The 18,333-nt window shown below is 41.3% G+C and overlaps 1 long non-coding RNA gene across 1 annotated transcript in view; it reads right to left on the reverse strand.

Annotated features, from left to right (window-relative positions):
• Positions 1 to 16,960: 16,960 nt before the first annotated feature.
• LOC112144545 overlaps positions 16,961 to 18,333 on the reverse strand; it is a 6,139-nt gene continuing 4,766 nt past the window's right edge. The window contains exon 2 of the long non-coding RNA XR_002918910.2: positions 16,961 to 17,487. This is a non-coding gene — a long non-coding RNA (uncharacterized LOC112144545). The remainder of the gene's footprint in view (positions 17,488 to 18,333) is intronic.

An 18,333-nucleotide genomic window follows, 5' to 3' on the forward strand; every position in this document is an offset into this window, starting at 1 on the left:
TGCTGCTCCTCCCATTTTATGACGTGATCATACAGCTGTCTTTGGCAGCATGTCTGTGTTTGGCCCACAAAGACAAACAACATCCAAACTTCTTCAAAGATGGATGCACATACCATATAACTGTCTTTAGTAGGCCCGGCCATCGGTTCACAACACAAACACAGTCTGTACGACTGCGTCCGACCTGGGGGAGGGGTGGATGTCATCTAAAGTAACAAACACCTGTTAGACTCTCCATTTATTGGAGACAGGACACAATTGGACGATATACGGGATTGTGCATCTAAAATGAAAGTTTTTTACTGATCATCACTAGCTCTGTGAATTAATTGGGTGTTGGTGTTAGTCTGGGAGAAAGGAGGATCTTCCTGAAAGGGGCGGTTCTCACTTTGTGACATCAACACGAGAGAACCTGTTTGTTTTCATGGTTTGGGAGCGGCTGGTGCTCAGAGCACAGGTTTAGAGGATTACTTAGAAATGAACAAATTCAAATACCGCATTTAAGTCATTTATAGTGAGGAATGAACACTTTAAAATATTTTTAAGCTTAAAAAGCTGATAGGACCTAAAAAAAAAGAGTAACAAATTATCCCCCAAATCTAAAAAAGAATCCTGAAACTCCAACAGTACTCTACTAGAGATGTAGATAAAGAATCCCAATGAACCTCAATGACATTAAGCCTTTCGTTGTCAGTTACAAAGAACAATTTCAGTTGTTTTCTTGTAAACTTCCTCCACAAACTTTTGACTCATGGAGCCTCTTGTATTTATTTTAGAAAAGAAAGTGAAAGCATTTTTAAAATATTTGTGGAGGTTTATTTCTGCTGTTACTCTACACAATATTATAAAGTATTGTAAAAATGGTTAGGAAAGAAGAATGGTAAAGATGGCGAATTTTCAAATGTTTTTGACTTTTTTTTGACAAGATATTGGATCACAGGCTGTACAGCGTTTTGGAGTTCTTTAGAACATGTGGATGTCTTTGTTTATCTAAGTTCTTTTGTCTCAGAAGCAGAAGTGGAGAGCATTTTGTTTGTGACTTACTGGATGACTGCAGAAGACAAAATAAGATCCCTCTGGGACATGAACTCCACTGTGAAACCCAGAGCGCTCTGTTTCACATGTGGTTTCCAGTGTTCTGCTTTTGAACAGCTAACAGGGAGAAAGTGGGAGGTATCCTGAAGGGACAAACAAAGCAAAGTAAGGCCTCCTTTTCACTGCAAGCAGAAGGCAAACACTCAGAGGAAAAGGGTGTGGGAGGGTGAAACACAGTTCACGTTGCACGGATGGGCTCGGGATATTTATAAAGCCCACCAGGCATCGCGTCAGGAGAGCTCTGCCGAAAAATGTTGTTCCCAGATGGACCGCTTCAGCCGGATTTATTTATTACAGAGCAGCTTCTCCATAGGTTACGCAACATCGTCACAGCATGCTTGAACTCTGCGGTTTGGTGTCTGTTGCCAGCAGCCTGCCTTGCTCAAGGTGAATCGGATGTGGGTCAAACAGAGGGCAGCGCTCTCTCATCTCAACATCAGAGCAGAGATGAAGTGAGCTCAGCCTTTTATAACTTAGCTCTCATCAGGACAAAGGGAGGCATGACCATCCAAAACTCACTGATAAAGCTGACAGGAAGGAAATGTGATCGAGTGCCAAGCATTTTCTTTAGCTTATGTCAAAAACAGAATTTATTTGTGGCATAAAGAGTCTCCATATATCACAGGACCGTAGAACACAAAGACCTCCCAAGCCTGCATGCAGGTTATGCCATCAGAGTCGGCGGCTTCTGTGAACTACACCTGAACTTAGCTAAATGGAAACAGAGCAAACACAGAGTCTTGGTCAGGATGAAAGCGTGTCTCTGGTGGGGTGTAGCTGTGGTAGATGATGTGGGTTTGCAAGCACAACCAAAGAGCTGGAAAGCACTTTTTTGATGGAGAGTCAGCAGGATGTTTTGTTATAAGTCTGAGAAGAAAAGACACATTCCAGAAGAACTGCTTGCAGCCGCGGCTTTGTTGTTGTGAAGTGGAATATGCACCTTTACCACCAGGCTGCTAAAGAGCCACTCTGATGGAAATGAGGTTTTTGGTGTTTTGTAGCATTTTTCTGATTCTGTAGGACATAAAGAAAACTAAGCTTAAAATTGCATTTCTGAGTAAAAGTTGCCACTTCTTGCATAGTTTGGGCGGAGGTGCGACTTAGGGTGTATTGAGACTAGAAAAAGAATTTGTTCTGGACTGAGTCCACTTAATTTGTTCCGGATCGAGTGCTTTTGGTCCATATTCAGGGTGAGGTTTGCTGGAGATTTCTTTTCCGGACCACAACTTATATCATTTTTTCTTCTTTATTGTGCCCTTTTTGGCTCAGGAAACTTAGACTCTGGAGTGACTAACGTCTGGTTCGTGCAGGCGCGGAGCCTCGTTGTCCTCTGCGGAAGGCTCGCGCCGTGCAAGGAATCGTTTCGGCATCTGCTCTATTTTGTGCGCGATCCGCGTCAATTCTGGCAGGAAATTACATCAAGATACATGAGAAAATCTGGTTTATTTTCAAAATATAACCAAATTTTCACAATAAAACACAGCGATTGACAAATGCGCTCACGTGTTTGTATGTAAACAGACCGTTGAGATGAACATATACATACAATCACAACACAGACACACACTTCCCTCTGTGTCTCAACAACAGATACATTTAAAAAGTGTAAGCCTAATATTGCTGCTTCTTAGCAGAAACATGGGGTAATATTTTTAGATTAACAACTTACCCATGATGGCAAAAACAAACTCTAGCAGAAGCGCCTGTTGACCATGTGGAAAAATGTGCATCTGGTGTGAATTGCAGGAGAGAGCGGATACCGCTCTGCGCTGCTTCCTCGTCCAGTGTGAACCAAGCATCAGGCCTCGTTTCCACTGAGTGGTACAGTCCGGATACGGCACACTCCAGTCCGGTATTTTATAAAATGGACTCAATAAGCCAAACCGAGCCATACCATTTTTAGACCCCCGTTGGTTATAGGTCCGTTGAAAAATGGACCAGTTCGGTTAGCGTGGAGCAAAGATTTAAATTGGTGATTCTAAGAAAGGAAAGATCCAAGACAGAAGTTGTATTCCACTATCTTCACTCAAACATAAAATGCTTTGTAAGGCAAGTTTATTTGGAGCACATTTCATGTACAGAGACAATTCAAAGTGCTTTACATAAAACATTAAAAGAAACAATCAAAAGAAATAGTAAAAATGTCATTCATTAAAATAAAATTAAAAGAAAGTAAAAAGATTTTAATTTAAAACAAGCACAGATAGACAGTGCAGACGTAAACTTTTGAATACATATTAATCAAATGCAGCTGAGAACAGGTGAGTCTTTAACCTGGATTTAAATACACTGAGTGTTTCAGCAGATCTAAGGTTTTCTGGAAGTCTGTTCCAGATCTGTGGAGCATAGAAGCTGAATGCAGCTTCTCCATGTTTAGTTCTGACTCTAGGAACTGATAAAAGACCGGATCCTGATGACCGGAGAGGTCTGGCTGGTACATACTGGGTCAGGAGGTCAGTCATGTATTTTGGTGCTAAACCATTCAAAGCTTTATAAACCAGTAACAGAACTTTAAAGTCTATCCTCTGACAGACAGGTAACCAGTGTAAAGACCTCAGAACTGGACTGATGTGGTCTACTTTCTTGGTCCTTGTGAGAACCCGAGCAGCAGAGTTCTGAATAAGCTGCAGTTTCCTGATGGATTTTTTTGGTAGTCCTGTAAAAACACTGTTACAGTAATCAAGTCGACTAAAGATGAAAGCATGCACTAGTTTCTCCAGGTCCTGCTTAGACATCAGATCTTTAATCCTTGAGATATTTTTGAGATGATAATAGGCTGATTTAGTGACTGCCTTAATGTGTTTATCAAAATTTAGGTCTGTGTCTATCACTACACCCAAGTTTCTGGCCTGGTTGGTAGTTTTTAGTTGAATAGATTGAAGCTCTGTAGTGACGTCCAACCTTTTTTCTTTAGCCCCAAAGACAATAACCTCAGTTTTGTTTTTGTTTAATTGAAGTAAGTTGTGACACATCCAGTCATTAATGTCCTCAATGCATTTACCAAGAGCCTGTACAGGGCCTCGGTCTCCTGGTGTCAGTCTAATATATATCTGTGTGTCATCTGCATAGCTATGGTAACTAATGTTGTTGTTCTTTATAACCTGGGCCAGTGGGAGCATGTAGATGTTAAATAGAAGTGGTCCCAGGATGGAGCCTTGGGGGACTCCACATGTAATTTCTATTGGCTCAGAAGTGAAGTTACCAATTGACACAAAATATTTCCTGTTTTCTAAGTTTTAGTCTTAGTGGTAACAAGCTGTTGTAGTCTGAAAAATTAACCATTTCTTTATTCAAATTGTTTTGAATCAGGAGCAAATGATACAAGAATATGTATCAAATACGAAAAAGAATGTATTTGTGTCCAAGAAAACAGCACTTTCTTTTAAAATTTTGGATAAAAATGGGGGGCTGCACGGTGGCGCAGTGGTTAGCGCTCTCGCCTCACAGCGAGAAGGCCCCGGTTCAAATCCCGGCTGGGGGATTTGGGACCCTTCTGTGTGGAGTTTGCATGTTCTCCCCGTGCATGCGTGGGTTTTCACCGGGGACTCCGGCTTCCTCCCACTGTCCAAAAACATGCTTCATAGGTTAATTGGTGACTCTAAATTGTCCCTAGGTGTGAATGTGAGAGTGGATGGTGTGTGATTGTGGCCCTGAGACAGACTGGAGACCTGTCCAGGGTGTACCCCGCCTTCGCCCTTCAGTAGCCGGGTTGGGCTCCGGCACCCCCGCGACCCCGAAAGGGACGAAGCGGTCAAGAAGATGGATGGATGGATGGATGGATAAAAATGGGATAATAATAATTAAAAGTCCACTGGGAATGCTTTGAAAATAGATCAGCAGAGGATGGAAGTGGGTCTTTTACCCTTTAACACTGGAGCTCCAGTGTTTTTATTCTTTGATTTACTGTAACTTTTTAACTCGTTGAGCCGCTTTTCTCCTTCACAACCTACTGGAATTAATGTGTTAACAGTTGAACAGTTACAGTATGTTAAAGATTTTGTGTTTAAGTGTCACCAGCGACGCCATATGTGTTAAAGGGTTTAACCCAATGGCCCCCTACATTTGTAGGATACCTTTTTTTTTCCTACATTTGGATTTTTTTCTTTCTCCAAAAATGTGGAAAAAAAGGCATAAAGGTCTTTACAAGCAGAGAGATGTGGAACACAAACCCATGACAGCCTTCCTTGAACATTTGTAATGTCTCCGGCTCCTAAATATGGGTTTGTGTGTTTATATTACACTTTTGTGTTACACAGGAACTATGAAAACTCTGAAAAAAGGGGGCTGAAATGAGCCATGGAGAAGTAGGGAAACAGCCAGTTTGTCACACAGAAGCCGAGAAGAATAATTGCCTGCTCGAACCCTCAGAGGTGAAAGGTCAGCTGGGAATGTGGGGGGGTGGTCACACAGCCTGCTGTAATTAGCCTGCAATTGGACAAATAATTCTTCCTCCAGATCACAGTGAGCTTGTCAGATTTGGAGCACTAATGACCTTAACGATATAATAATGGCCTTTTCGGAAAGCCTGGTTGCATAAGAGTGTGTGAAGCTCCTTCCAGGGCTATGGCCGCCTCAGAATATCATCGGCTTGTTTAGCATTCGAGGTCTTCAGACCAGCACAGAGAGAAAGCTTCAAGTGGCAGAGAATGATCAAGAAACAGAGTAATCGCTTCAATCATTCCCCAAAGCCTAACGAATCTAAACAGGGGCATCTGGGGGTGATTTGGTTAAAAGGAGGATTTGTACGAAGAGTAATGTGCAAAGCAGCTTGCGCCTCTGAGGAATGACTGCATATTGTAAAATATTTCATCAAAATGATGAAAACTGAAGAGAGAGCTGTTTCCAATTGCCACAAAGCCTGAAGCACCGAGCAGAGTAGCAGTTACTGAAAGAGTGGTACCTTATATGGTGAAAGGACAGGCACAAGTATGTCTCCAGTCGGATCGGACCCGGTTTCATATAACACAGTGATCAGAACTGGACTGGGATGAGCCAGATCAGACTGAGGCTGAACTAAAAGTGAGGAATTCTCAACATCTGGCTCGTATCTACAGCTTACGGTCATTTGGATGCAGTCGACAGTTTCCAGTAGATCCACAAAGATGGAATTGTTCGGGGCTTGGGCCCTGTCTGTCTTGCACTCAGAGGGCGTGGAGCTCTGGCGCCGAACATCCACAGCTGGGCCTGTCTGTCAAGCTTTCATGTGATACAAAAAGCCTGAGTTTTCCACAGTCAGAGACTTGGAAGGCAGATTGGGGTGGTCACCACATTGCTGAAATGAAAGAGCGAGCATTTCAGGTTTGACTCACAACATGAGCCGCTCGGAAAAACAGGTTTCCACTTTTGGCAGATTTCAGCTGCATCCGAAAGGCAAAGGAAATCACAGTGCAGACCGTTCTGGAATAAGAGATGACAAACACTCTCCCCAGCCTGAAAAACCGCACTCTGCTGCCTCTCCTCCCCCAGCAAGGTCCCACACTACACTGCAAGTTTGACAATTGGGTTCAACACCAGGTCAAGCTCTGGGTTTGACAATGGGCCAACCAGTCTTCAATGGGAGTAAAGCAGACAGCTTTCCAACAAAGAGCTCAGTCACACAGAGGGGATTCTAGCTTCATGGCCTCTCTTATTTAAGACACTGAAATACAAAGAAAAAGACGAAAGAAAATGCGAGAGACGGTTTTCCACCCAGCTGAAACCTTCTGTTGTTCCTGACTATCAAATCTATCATCTTCCTCACTTAAAGCTCTCTCTCTTCCTCTGAATAATATTTTCTTTTTGTCAGCAGATACCTTTTGTTTCACGGTGTAAATGTGCAGACTGTGTTTTTCCAAACCTAAAAGGAAAGTAGAAAACAATAATAGGCCAATATGTGAAATGCATATACGTTTATGATTGTTGCTCCTTCATGTCACCCCCGTCCAGCATGAGCGGTGTTGTTTTCTGTGTGAAAATGCTGCAGTACAGCAGGCAAACGCTGACTGAAGGACATGGATCCTGCACACTGAGTGTGTGAACTCTGGCTGAACCCCTGGGTGTACTGTTTCAGGCACGCTCTGACAACCTCGCCCCAATGACCCGGCTCGCGACTGCACAGTTCACAGGGAGGTCCTCCACTCACGCACAGCAACCCTCCTCCTCCCATCCACTCCCCCCTCACCTTCCATCCTCCCTCTTCTATCAGCTTCTCTCAATCTTTTTCTCCATGCTGTTTTTCTTTCTTCTCCCTCTCTCCGTTGCTATCACGCTGTCTGCTGGTATCTTGGAGAAACCGCCGTCTATTTGAGAACTTTGATACTCTCACATTCTTATCAACTTTGCAAGTTCCCTTTTGTGTGCGATAAACACTCCTCTTAACAACACATAGCTGCTCTGGTTTCTATGACAACAAGATAAACTCTGATTTAACACTGAGGAAGGACTCACAAACTGATGGGGAATGAAACGAAAAATGAAAACACTTGAATCTGTATGAACGTGTTTTAGTTTTTGTCCTGTTGTCCTCCAAAACTTTTCGAAAGTTTTGTCTATATATGTAAATGGTCTATAGACTATGTAGTGCAGGACTGTCCTGTGGCTGCCATAGGCTTTAATCCATTTTGGACTCACACTCATTACTATTTTGTTTGTTTTTTTAATGCATAACATGACGAAACTGATTTTCTAAAATGAAAACCTAATAAATATGAGCATTTTATAAAGAGTATTTATGAATCCATTGGGTTATGATGATAAAAACTTGGAGGATTGACATTAAATGTAATTTGAAATTAAATAAAAAAAAAGGAAAATGCCAAATCGTTCAAACCCATTGCATTGTGGTCTGTGTTCACCAATCAAATGAGATTTACACAAACTGTTAGACTCCTCGTGTCAAAAACAGGCAGACAGCTGGTTCCACGTGCAGCAGGTTTATTAACAGTCCACAGAATAAGCAGGGTCAGACAGGCAGAGGTCATACACGGGCATGGGATCATCCGAGACAAGCGAGAAGAGGAGTCAGAGTCCAGGCGAGGGTCAGGGGCAGGCGGCAGACAATCAGAGTAGCAGGGTCAGAGGCAGAAGATCAGGTCAGGAGTAAACGCTCAGAGTTGCAGGCAGGGTGGCACAAACAAAGCTTCGCGGAGAGTGAAGTGTGGAGCCAGACTATGAGCTGAGGAGGTGATGAGGTGATGGGGAACAGCTGAGCTGATGAGTCCAGGTAATATCAGGTGGTGAGCTCAGAACTCTGGTGAGCGCTCCCTCTGGTGACTGGAGACGGTGGCAGCAGGTTGCTCCATGACACCTCGTCTGTGTTCAGTGGGTAGCTGACATTGCTAGCGCCCGTTATATATTGGCCGGTTCGTTCCCGGATCAGTGTGATGACACGGGCTGATCCGACTGACAACAATGCAGCTCGATCGACAGCTCCTCCCTGGTCCGCCCGCCGGACCAGGATTCAGTTCTATCTTCATTACTGAGGAAATCCTGGTTAGTTTATTTTTCTCCACTTAGTAATCTGATTACCAGCAGGTCATCTGGTCTGATCTGAGGTCTAACACACATACAAATACCACCATCATCCTCCATAAACATAAAGATCGATGGTCCTGACAGAAAACATGGAAACAGTGTGAAATCTAGAGCTGTCATTGACTTTAATAGATGACAAGATCAGTCTAAACGTTCATTATTGAGAGTAAACTCACTCAGATCTTGTTCAAATGTTTTCTAGAAGTTCTCCTTTATCAGCTGACAGCAATAATTTACTAGTGAAAAGTCACATTCTTGTTTTTACAGATCTGTTTGTACAATTGTAGCACAGCAGTAAACAATCATCTATACCATTCCAATATGGCGTCTGACTTTCTGTACGCAACAAGCTAGCGTGTCATCTCTATTGCTATTAACCTCTACAGGTGCATCAGTGTGTGAATGAGTCTTTGGGCCTTCTAAGAATAAGTAAACGCCATTTACAGTTAAAAGATCCTGTGCAATAAATTGTTTTTTATCTCTCTTTTTATCATTTTTTATTATTACTTCTTTATGATTGCTTCCTTGATGATAGCCAGAAATATGAGTTTGTATTTTATTTGAAGGCGTTTCATTTCTATCATTTCAACACATTCTCTCTCCTGACTCTTCATATTTTGACGTATGGTTCGGGTCCCCCTCCATGTCGCTTTTGTTGTCCCCATCTTATCGTTTTTTGACATGCTGGCTGTTTCCACTAAATCAGAGGTCTAAAACCACGAACCCGTACTAGTCCAAGGGCTGCTGGGAAAAAACAAATATGCCAATCAGGGGTCCCCAACCTTCTGGACGTGGACCGGTACTGGTACTGGTACTGGTACTGGTACTGGTACCCTAACCCTAAAGGTATCCTGCATCCTGAAGGTTGGAGACCCGTGGTTTAATGGGAACAGCAAGCACGACAAAAAACAATGTGGCCCGGAGAGGGCCCTAACCATACGTCCATATGTGACCAGTTGGTAGTGAGCATGTGTAGGTCATTGGGGATTGTTCAGGAGCAATCCGAATGGCCGGAAATAACTGTTGTGTAACTCGAAGTGGAATATTTGAAAATGCTTACCAGTTAACCCTTTAACACCAGAGCTTCAGTGTTTATGTTCTTTGATTTAGTGTAACTTTTCTACCAATAACACGATCATTCCAGAAGATTGTGAAGGAGAAAAGCGGCTTGAGCCTCTTTTCTCCTTCACAATTTACTGGAATGACCGTGTTAATGGTGGAAAAGTTATAGTATGTTAAAGATTTTGCGTTTAAGCGTCATTGGTGATGCCTCAGGTATTAAAGGGTCAAAGAACTGCAACCACTCTACCACAAGTTTTGATTCAGCTCCTCAACACCACCGTGTTTCATGAAAACATGACGGCTGAATCACATTGTGACTAAACCGGACAGCATGAGAGTGATTTCCTCACCCGGTGACTCACATTCTTCCAGTTGGGATTTTTGTCATGCATCCCAGGAGTTGTGATGATTGTGTGCATTTCAGATCTGGACATTTACCTTTGCAGGTTTAGTTGACCTGAAAACATTTGATCAGAAACTGGTGCAGGCAGCTTGCTCTGTCTGACTTTTTGACTTCCTGCCCAAACAACCAACAAGCAAACACTTCATAAATCTACGGAGGACGCCGTCCTTATCAATCTGTGTCTGGTGCCGTGTCATAGGTCTCCAAATCTCTTTGGTGATCACCCCACCAGTCATCTCATTAACTCCCTGCCAACCTTCTCCTAACCCCGGGTACAAGCTTTACTCTTGACATTATGGGAGGGACCACTTATCCACTCAAAGGGCCCATGCTGTGCTGCCTGTGCAAACTGCCTGATTAGTTGGCCACCCCTGACTTGCTGTTTGGTCTGTGATAGATTATCCCTCATTTGTCTTCTTCGAAAAGCTTCGCATGTTTCCTTTCCATCCCTCCGTCGGCTCATCCACCTCCATTTTTTTTCCGCACACAATCAGCTGATTCGAGTCACGAGGAGCTGAATGAGCAAAAAAGTTGTTTTGTTTGTTTCTTTCCACACTACATCCAGGCTCATTTTCTTTGATCAGTCTCGGTTTCACAGCTCTGCCGGCGTATTTTCTCTGCGACTGTACACTCTGTTTTTTCCATTGCAGGGCTGCTTGTGTTACCAGTGAAAACAGTAACATAAGCCTTCAGGACGAGAGCTTAAAAACAAGTCCTCTTCTGACTGTCAGACAAATATTTATAGGGGAAGGTGGCTCTCCTCTCACTCCCATTCTCGGAATGACCTCCGTTTACCCAGGGCACGGCCCCGTTACCCACACATCCACAGAACTCCTGCTGGAATTGGGTTTGTGTTACAGGGCCCCTGGGGGGCTCGCAGCAGGGGCTGGAGGCCGTCAAGAGCAGGCCCCTCCAGCCATGGACAGCTCCTCCGCTCTCGCAGAGTCAGCAAGAGAAAGACCTGAACTTGGAATGACCCCATCAAGCAAAGTCCCCGATGGGTTCATCTGCAGGCCACAGCTCCGGATCCCCTCACCCCTCAATTTTCCTGCTCTTCTGTTTTTTTGGGACCTGTTTTTCCAGCTAGACCAATACATTTTCCAGAGTAGACCCCCCACCCCCCACCAACCAGTCCTTCCTGCCTTCCTTCCTCCCTTTGTCTTGCACCACCAGCACCGTCTCCCCCCTTTGCTTTGGAGTCACCTAGTTAAATCCTGTTACTTCCCTCACAAAGCAGAGCGCTTGTAGGTTTTATTGCGGCTCTCCTTCACACCTGCCTTCCAAATGTGCTGCCGCTCTGAAAGGGCACATGAATGACTGCAGGACTTGCTTTGGGAATTACAAATTGGAACGAATATTTTCACCACCTGTTTGTGACGCAGTACAACTGTGCGTGCTTTAATAAAATAAATAAATACGAGCTAAAAGCTGTTTCTGTTTGTCAGACTCTGCAAAGAAATGTCCAGATTTTCAGACCATAAACAGTTTAGATTGTGCCATAATAGTGTTTAGTGGAGACTGTTTAACCCTTTAACACCAGAGCTCCAGAGTTTATGTTCTCTGATTTACTGTAATATTTTAATTGTTAACACGATCAACGTAATTCCAGTAGATTCTGGAGGAGAATCTACTGGAATTATCGTTTTATCAGTTGAAAAGTTAAAGTATGTTAAAGGTTTTGTATTTAGGTGTCAGCGTGACGCCTCAGGTTTTAAAGGGTTGAATGTGTTTAAGTCTACTAACATTTCGTAGACAGAAACTACTCAGCCCTGAGTCACATGCTCCCTTATCGGGGTCTGTGGGATTTTAAGTCGTCTGGGCCATTGAGCGTTTTCCATTTCCCTTGAAGGTTGTACGACCACCTTAGAGAGCATCGTGAAAATGGACTGTACCATCGTCTAGTCCAGGGGTCTGCAACCTTCAATACTTAAAGAGTCATTCGGGCTGATTTTCCTCCAACCAAAACCCAATAGGAGCCACAGAGTCTTCAGTAACCCCTTAGAAAAATAAGATACGCATTTATATTTATGTTTTTGCTGTTGAAATCATACATTTAAATACACTATGGTTTTTTGGCATAAATAAAGCATAAACATGAAGAGAAAATAGCTTTGAAAAAATGAAATAGTTTCTAACTTTTGACAGAGCTTTGCATGACTTCCTTTCAAAATAAAAGACATCACCATTGGATCATGTCAATGCAGCAAATGCAGGAAGTGTAAAGTCATCAATGATATAAAAATATTTATTTGACTGTTTCTGGAGCATCTCAGCTACAAATTCATAAATATAATCAACAAAAACGAAATCAGAGCAAATGAAGTGACTCCTACCGTATATTAAAACCACGAGCAACACTTTAAATCCTTGAATTTGTTCAAAAATAGAAAATCTTCTTTATCCAGTGGATTATAACTTAGCGTAGCTTTAATCATGGGAATAAGGATTCTCCTGCACCTTCCCATTTATTTTTAAAAACTCAATCACACTTTCAGCAATTTCAGTAAGCTTGATATTAAAACATTCATCGTGTTCAGGACTTTACTGCTTATACTTTTGATATTCCTAAACTTTATAGTTTTTGAAATATTGAGCAAAATTTGCCCCATAGGAAAAACATGAGAAATTGCTCAAATCCTTTAACAACTTCATGCACTTGAAACCTGTGAACTTCTGCATACTCTCAGATAGAGACACCATTCAATCTTTAAACAGTTCAGCAACTACTGAGTTTTTAGGATAATTTGGAGTCTAGCTGCCCCATACAGGTTCTCCCATCTGTCCGCCTGTACGAACAGTTGGACGAGCTTACGCGGCTAGCGTCATAGCTCAGGTGCGATCCGGGAGCGGTCTAGCTACAGCTGATGGCTCATATTAGCTCCTGGACGGCAGCAGCCACAGACTCTGCTGCCGACCTCACAAAACTCCAAACTCACATACATTTACGCGATAATCTGCCATGCATATAGGAAGTACAGTAATCCCTCCTTTATTCGCTCCTGTTCAGCTGCGTTGTTCGGCAAAAATTTGAACCAAACAAAACAGATTCGCAGCGCCGCAGAGGCCTGACCGCAGATGTAGGACATGAACGCCTACAGTGGGATTTCCTCTGGCACTTATAAAGTTACGTAAAGACTGCGGCGCTCACATCGGAGCTGTAACGCGAGCGGTCTGAGCCCGGCTGTGATGAGGCAGGTGCTGCAAGTAAAATAGATTTAGGTATTTAACATTTACTAAAGAATGGGAGGATCCGCCCCTTGAGATGGCACATCTCGTTTTCGAGGGGTTCCTCTTTAAACAGATAACTCAAATGAAGACAAAATGTATTCGACAAACAAGAATGGAATCAAGATACAAATAAAGTATATAACCGACACTCACATAAATCCACATTCACACAGACGCACACACATAGCAGCTCTCACATTCTCACTGCTCATCAAAATGAATTTATGAAACAAATTCAGTCAAAGCACAGAAAATAGAGACTATGAAACAAACAAAATATAACAATTAAAGGACAACAAAGGTTTAAGAATTAAGTCACATAACAAGAACAATGGTGAATATCTTTTAAATTTGCTGAAAGAGCTCACTTAAATAACGGAAAAGATGTAAAAGAACGTATTCAAGAGTGCAGGTTATTCCAATCACTGGAGGCTCGAACACAGAATACATAGATTTTGTTTTTGTCCTAATGACAACTGGGCTGTGTTACAACATGGAACTCTCTTTGATAAAACACTAGCTTCATGTTTCTGTTCAGGAGAGTTTCCTGGAGGTCGTTTGGTTCCATGGTGCGAGTACATCGCATGCGGATGTGCTGGTCCGTGAGGTGAAAGTATAACTGAAGAGCCTGGATACACAGACTGATGACCACAGGTCTAGTTCAGGTGTGTCTTCTGATGAACAGATGGTTTACCTGAACACAACCCATTTCCAATCAAACACACCTGCTGCAGAAAAGAATAGCTTCCAAAGCATGCATGTAACTGCAGTGGTTTATTAAGTGACATTTTTCTCAGTTTGGAGTGGAAATCTGACAAAAACGTGTTTTTGGTGAGTAAAACCTGATGCTGTAGTGTTATCCAGTGTCCTCCAGGGAGCTTCATGGATCAATGAGTAACCAGGTCATCTTGGAGCTGGACTTCGCTGCTTCAACCTCTGAACTTTTGACTCTTTCGCAGCATCTCGGACTCCGTTCTTGGACTTTTCCTTAAAGGCTCATCCCATGTGAGCTGGCACAGAACCAGACGGCAGCAGCGGTTCCATAAAGGCTTGAAAACAGGCTTCACTTCAGAGGCTCTGGCAACCCTACTGCTGGGGTTTTTCACAATAAAAGCTTTCATGCACAATATCCTCACCTATTAATTTTCAGGTATTGATGATGCCAGTGAGGACACACAGATGCTTTGTGTTTCATTAAAACATAAAGAAAAAAGTGTTTGAATTTAATGCAAAATGGAGACATTTTAGGAGGAAAGCTAATTTCCTGAGAAAATCGTTTCTGTTTTGATTCAGGACAGAGGAGGAAGCACACAGGAGGTTCAGATGTGAAATTTTACAAGATGTTTTTGTCACTCAGAGTTTTATGATCGGATTTTAAGAATCTGCATTAGAGAAACTTAAGGCTGCATTGCATGCTCATCCACCAGAATAACCACAGAAGTCCTCTCAGAATCTGAAAGTTTTGCTGTTGCGCCCTCTAGTGCGCAGATTATATAATTACACTTTTGGGGGGAATATAACATATAAAATCCTAACTTTTAAATTCTACTACTGATAGGATCAGAATAATACAGCAGGTTCCATAACTGAAGGGGTTATGTGATTGTATTTTTAAAGCTGAATACTAAATAATCATGTAGTAAAGTATAAAACTGAGAGTAAATGACAATTAGTAGTTTGAAGGTTACAGAAACACCATTGTAAGATTTTTGAAAAAGCACATACATTTTTGTCACAAATTTGAGTTTTTTAGTAGTCAATTTTGACAGTTTGTTTTTCTTTATTAAAAAATACAGAAGCTCTTAAAACACTGCTTTTTTTAAAAGGACTTTTTTAAAATTAGTTTAAAAATTGGAAAATAAATACTATAGAGAAATAAAACAAAAAAGTTGGAATGTTACTTTATCCCTAATCTTCATGTTTGCAGTAGTTTGACTGTGAGGATAAAACCATCTGTCAAATAAATAACTAGAACTATTTTTTTGTTTTCAGTCAAAAGGATTGTATTTATAGTGAGTCAGTGGAAAATTCTCTCTTATTGTTGAAGTTTTTTGTCTCTGAAAGACAGAACCTTTGTTATAAAGTCATGATCCTGGTCTTCATCATAAAGTAACTTTCTTCACTTTAACATTTTTGTTTAAAGATCAAATTCAAAATCTCTGAGAATAACTTTTATTTTGTATTTTCCTGCACATAGAACAGGAAAATTCGCCTTTAAGAAATATTTGGACATAAACAAAGATCTGATATTGTTTTTATTTTAAAGGTGAAAACTCATAAACGTACAAATTTAGACTTGTTTCTGCTGCACTTCGTTAAAGAGATGTTTGATTTTCATGTGATATCAAACAAAAACGAATCATTTCAATCATTTGAACAAAACAAGAGACTTTTAAGAGAATCATAGTAACTTTAAAGTAAGTGTAGGACATAGAATTGACCCCGCCCCCCACTGAAAAAGAAAACTCAGGAAATGCGTGGATTGATAAGCGACCTTTCCTAACATCTTATGGCAGGGCTGGCCCAGCATGAGGACGGGGAAGAACTGCTCCAACCTCACTTGATGGAAAGAGATGATGCTTTAATCCCAGCTGGATCTCAGCAGAGTTAAAGGGCGCGCTGAAGAAAGAAAAGGATTGAGATCCAGTCTGACAGCCGACTCCAGGCTCCTCCTAAATGTTATGAGCAGAGCGGCAGACAAGAAAGAATCTCTGCACAGGAAGAAATGGACGTTCTCACAGACAAAACAAAAATATATTTTTGTTTTTCAGAAAGAAAAACATTTAAAAACATGTTCTATTTAAAAAAGCTGCAGGTTTATGCTTTTTTTTTAAATAAATTACTTGGTTTATGTTATTTATTCTGGTGTAGGGCACTTTTGTGTCACCAAGTATGAAACAACCTGTTTAAATTGAAGCCCAGGGAGGCATGTTTTCTTTGTGATATTGGGCTGTGTAAACAAAATTGAATTCAATCCAATTGAAGAAATACAGATTAACGATTTGAATCCTTGGATTATGATCTTTGTTGCAGCCTTTTTCTTGTTTTCTGCTAAATCTTTGTTTGGTTCTTTCTCATGGAAGCGTGACAGACACTGAAACAGCTGGAGAGTTAACATCATGTCCGTTTGGATTTTTGATGTTCTGTTTTCTCTCTCCATGTTCTGGTTGATCATCCACAGATGTCTTCTTTCAGTTCATTCACCTCAGTGTGTCACCTTTTTGTCTTGGTTGAGTTTATTTCTTAAATGTTTAAACTTGTTGAAGTTGTTCCGGATACTCTTGTCAAGGACTCACGCTATAATTATCTCACAGCTGCACAGAAATAAAACATCCTGACTGTCAGTCTCATTATTCAACAGAAGAATCTTCAAGAATGTCATTTGCAGCATTAACACTCAACACTTCGATGGTACCCCATCCACCCCCCATCTAGAGGGATAACATTTTAGATGTAATCAATGGTGACTTACAGTAAGACGTCTTTACAGAGGACAGGTGCAATGACACAGCTTGACCACTAGATGGCAGCATCGATTGATTTTAACGATTGTTTATGCAGAAATAAAGAAAAAAAGGTTAACTTTAAGAATACAAGAATCCAAAGAAGTTCAGTTTTTGTTTTGTCACTTAAAGTAATTGTACTGATCAGTTTAAATCGTTTTTTTTTTTTTTTTGTGAAGTGTCTCCTGCTGTTTGCTGATTCTTTTATAACTGTAAGGTAAGTGTTTGATTTTTTAAAATCAGCTGTTTTGATATTTATAGACTTCAAATCTCTTTATAACTGGGGAGTTATAGAGGGTGAATTCATAGAAAGAGTGAATTTATAGTTTGATGATGTGTCTGAAGTAAACCGGTCAAAAAGATCATTTCTCTTTATTTACATCGCTCATAATCGTAATCTTAGAGATTATCGGTTCATTGTATAAACGTCTACAACTGCAGCATAGAAATGTCAAATTACACACAATCTACATCACTCTATACTCACAGCGGGAAGGCGCTGGTTCAAATCCCAGGGGTGCTTTCTGTGTTCTCATGCATGTGGGGGTGGTCTCTGGACCCTTCAGCTCCCACAGTCCAACAGGGTCAAACGGTTCATTGTCCTAAATTGTCCCTAAGGTGTGAAGGACTGACAAACTGTCCAGGGTGACCACCTTTCCAGTATTTGGGTGGACTCCAGTGTCTCTGTGACCGCAAAGAAGTAAGGGGAAGAATTTATTTCTGTTACAGTTTGTGCAGATAAATTCATGAAAAGCTTTGCAATGTACCAGCAACATGCAATGAAACAATAAACAGAAAAAGTAAGCATCATACAGTAGAAATTCAAAGCAAATATCTGACAGAAAGTTGTAAAACTAACAAAAATATGCTCCAAATAAAAAACATAAATATACATTTTTAGAAGAATAAGATTTGGGGGGTTTTGAAGCTTCAGGACACAAGTTTAGACCCACTTTGATGAAAATTGAGAAAAAAAGAACTTTTGAATAAGATAATTCAAACTTTATTCATAAATTCTTAATTTGTATTTTTGACGCATAAAATACACTGGACCACAAGCTCCGCCCCATTCTGTACACCCACTTACAGACAAATAGATCCATGAAAGTCCTTGTTTTCCTGGTCTGAGCTGAGATCTGGATCACTGTTACACTGATAATACTAGTTTAGGGGTGTGAGGGGCTGCAAGCTAGAGAGAGAGTGTAAGTAGAGTTCTCAGCAGCAGGAAGGGGAAGGGGGGTGGGATCGCTTTGCACCAACAGCCCCACCCAGAACTCTGAGATGAATGTTGAATAAACGCTTCCACTCTAAGTCCCAGAAAATGGCACTTTGAAAAAAGATATTTTGGCAGAAAAACATTATTATGATAATGACAATACCACTGGGAACACTTTAAAAATAGATCAACTTACAATGTAAAATCAGTTCTAAATGTAGCCAGTAGATAAGTACAGGTACAAGAAGATACTTTTATTACAGACTCAAGGTCCATTTGTCACAAAGACACAACAGATAAAATACTTAAAAGCA

Source organism: Oryzias melastigma, linkage group LG5 (genome assembly GCF_002922805.2).
Source record: "Oryzias melastigma strain HK-1 linkage group LG5, ASM292280v2, whole genome shotgun sequence".
Lineage (NCBI taxonomy): Eukaryota > Metazoa > Chordata > Actinopteri > Beloniformes > Adrianichthyidae > Oryzias > Oryzias melastigma.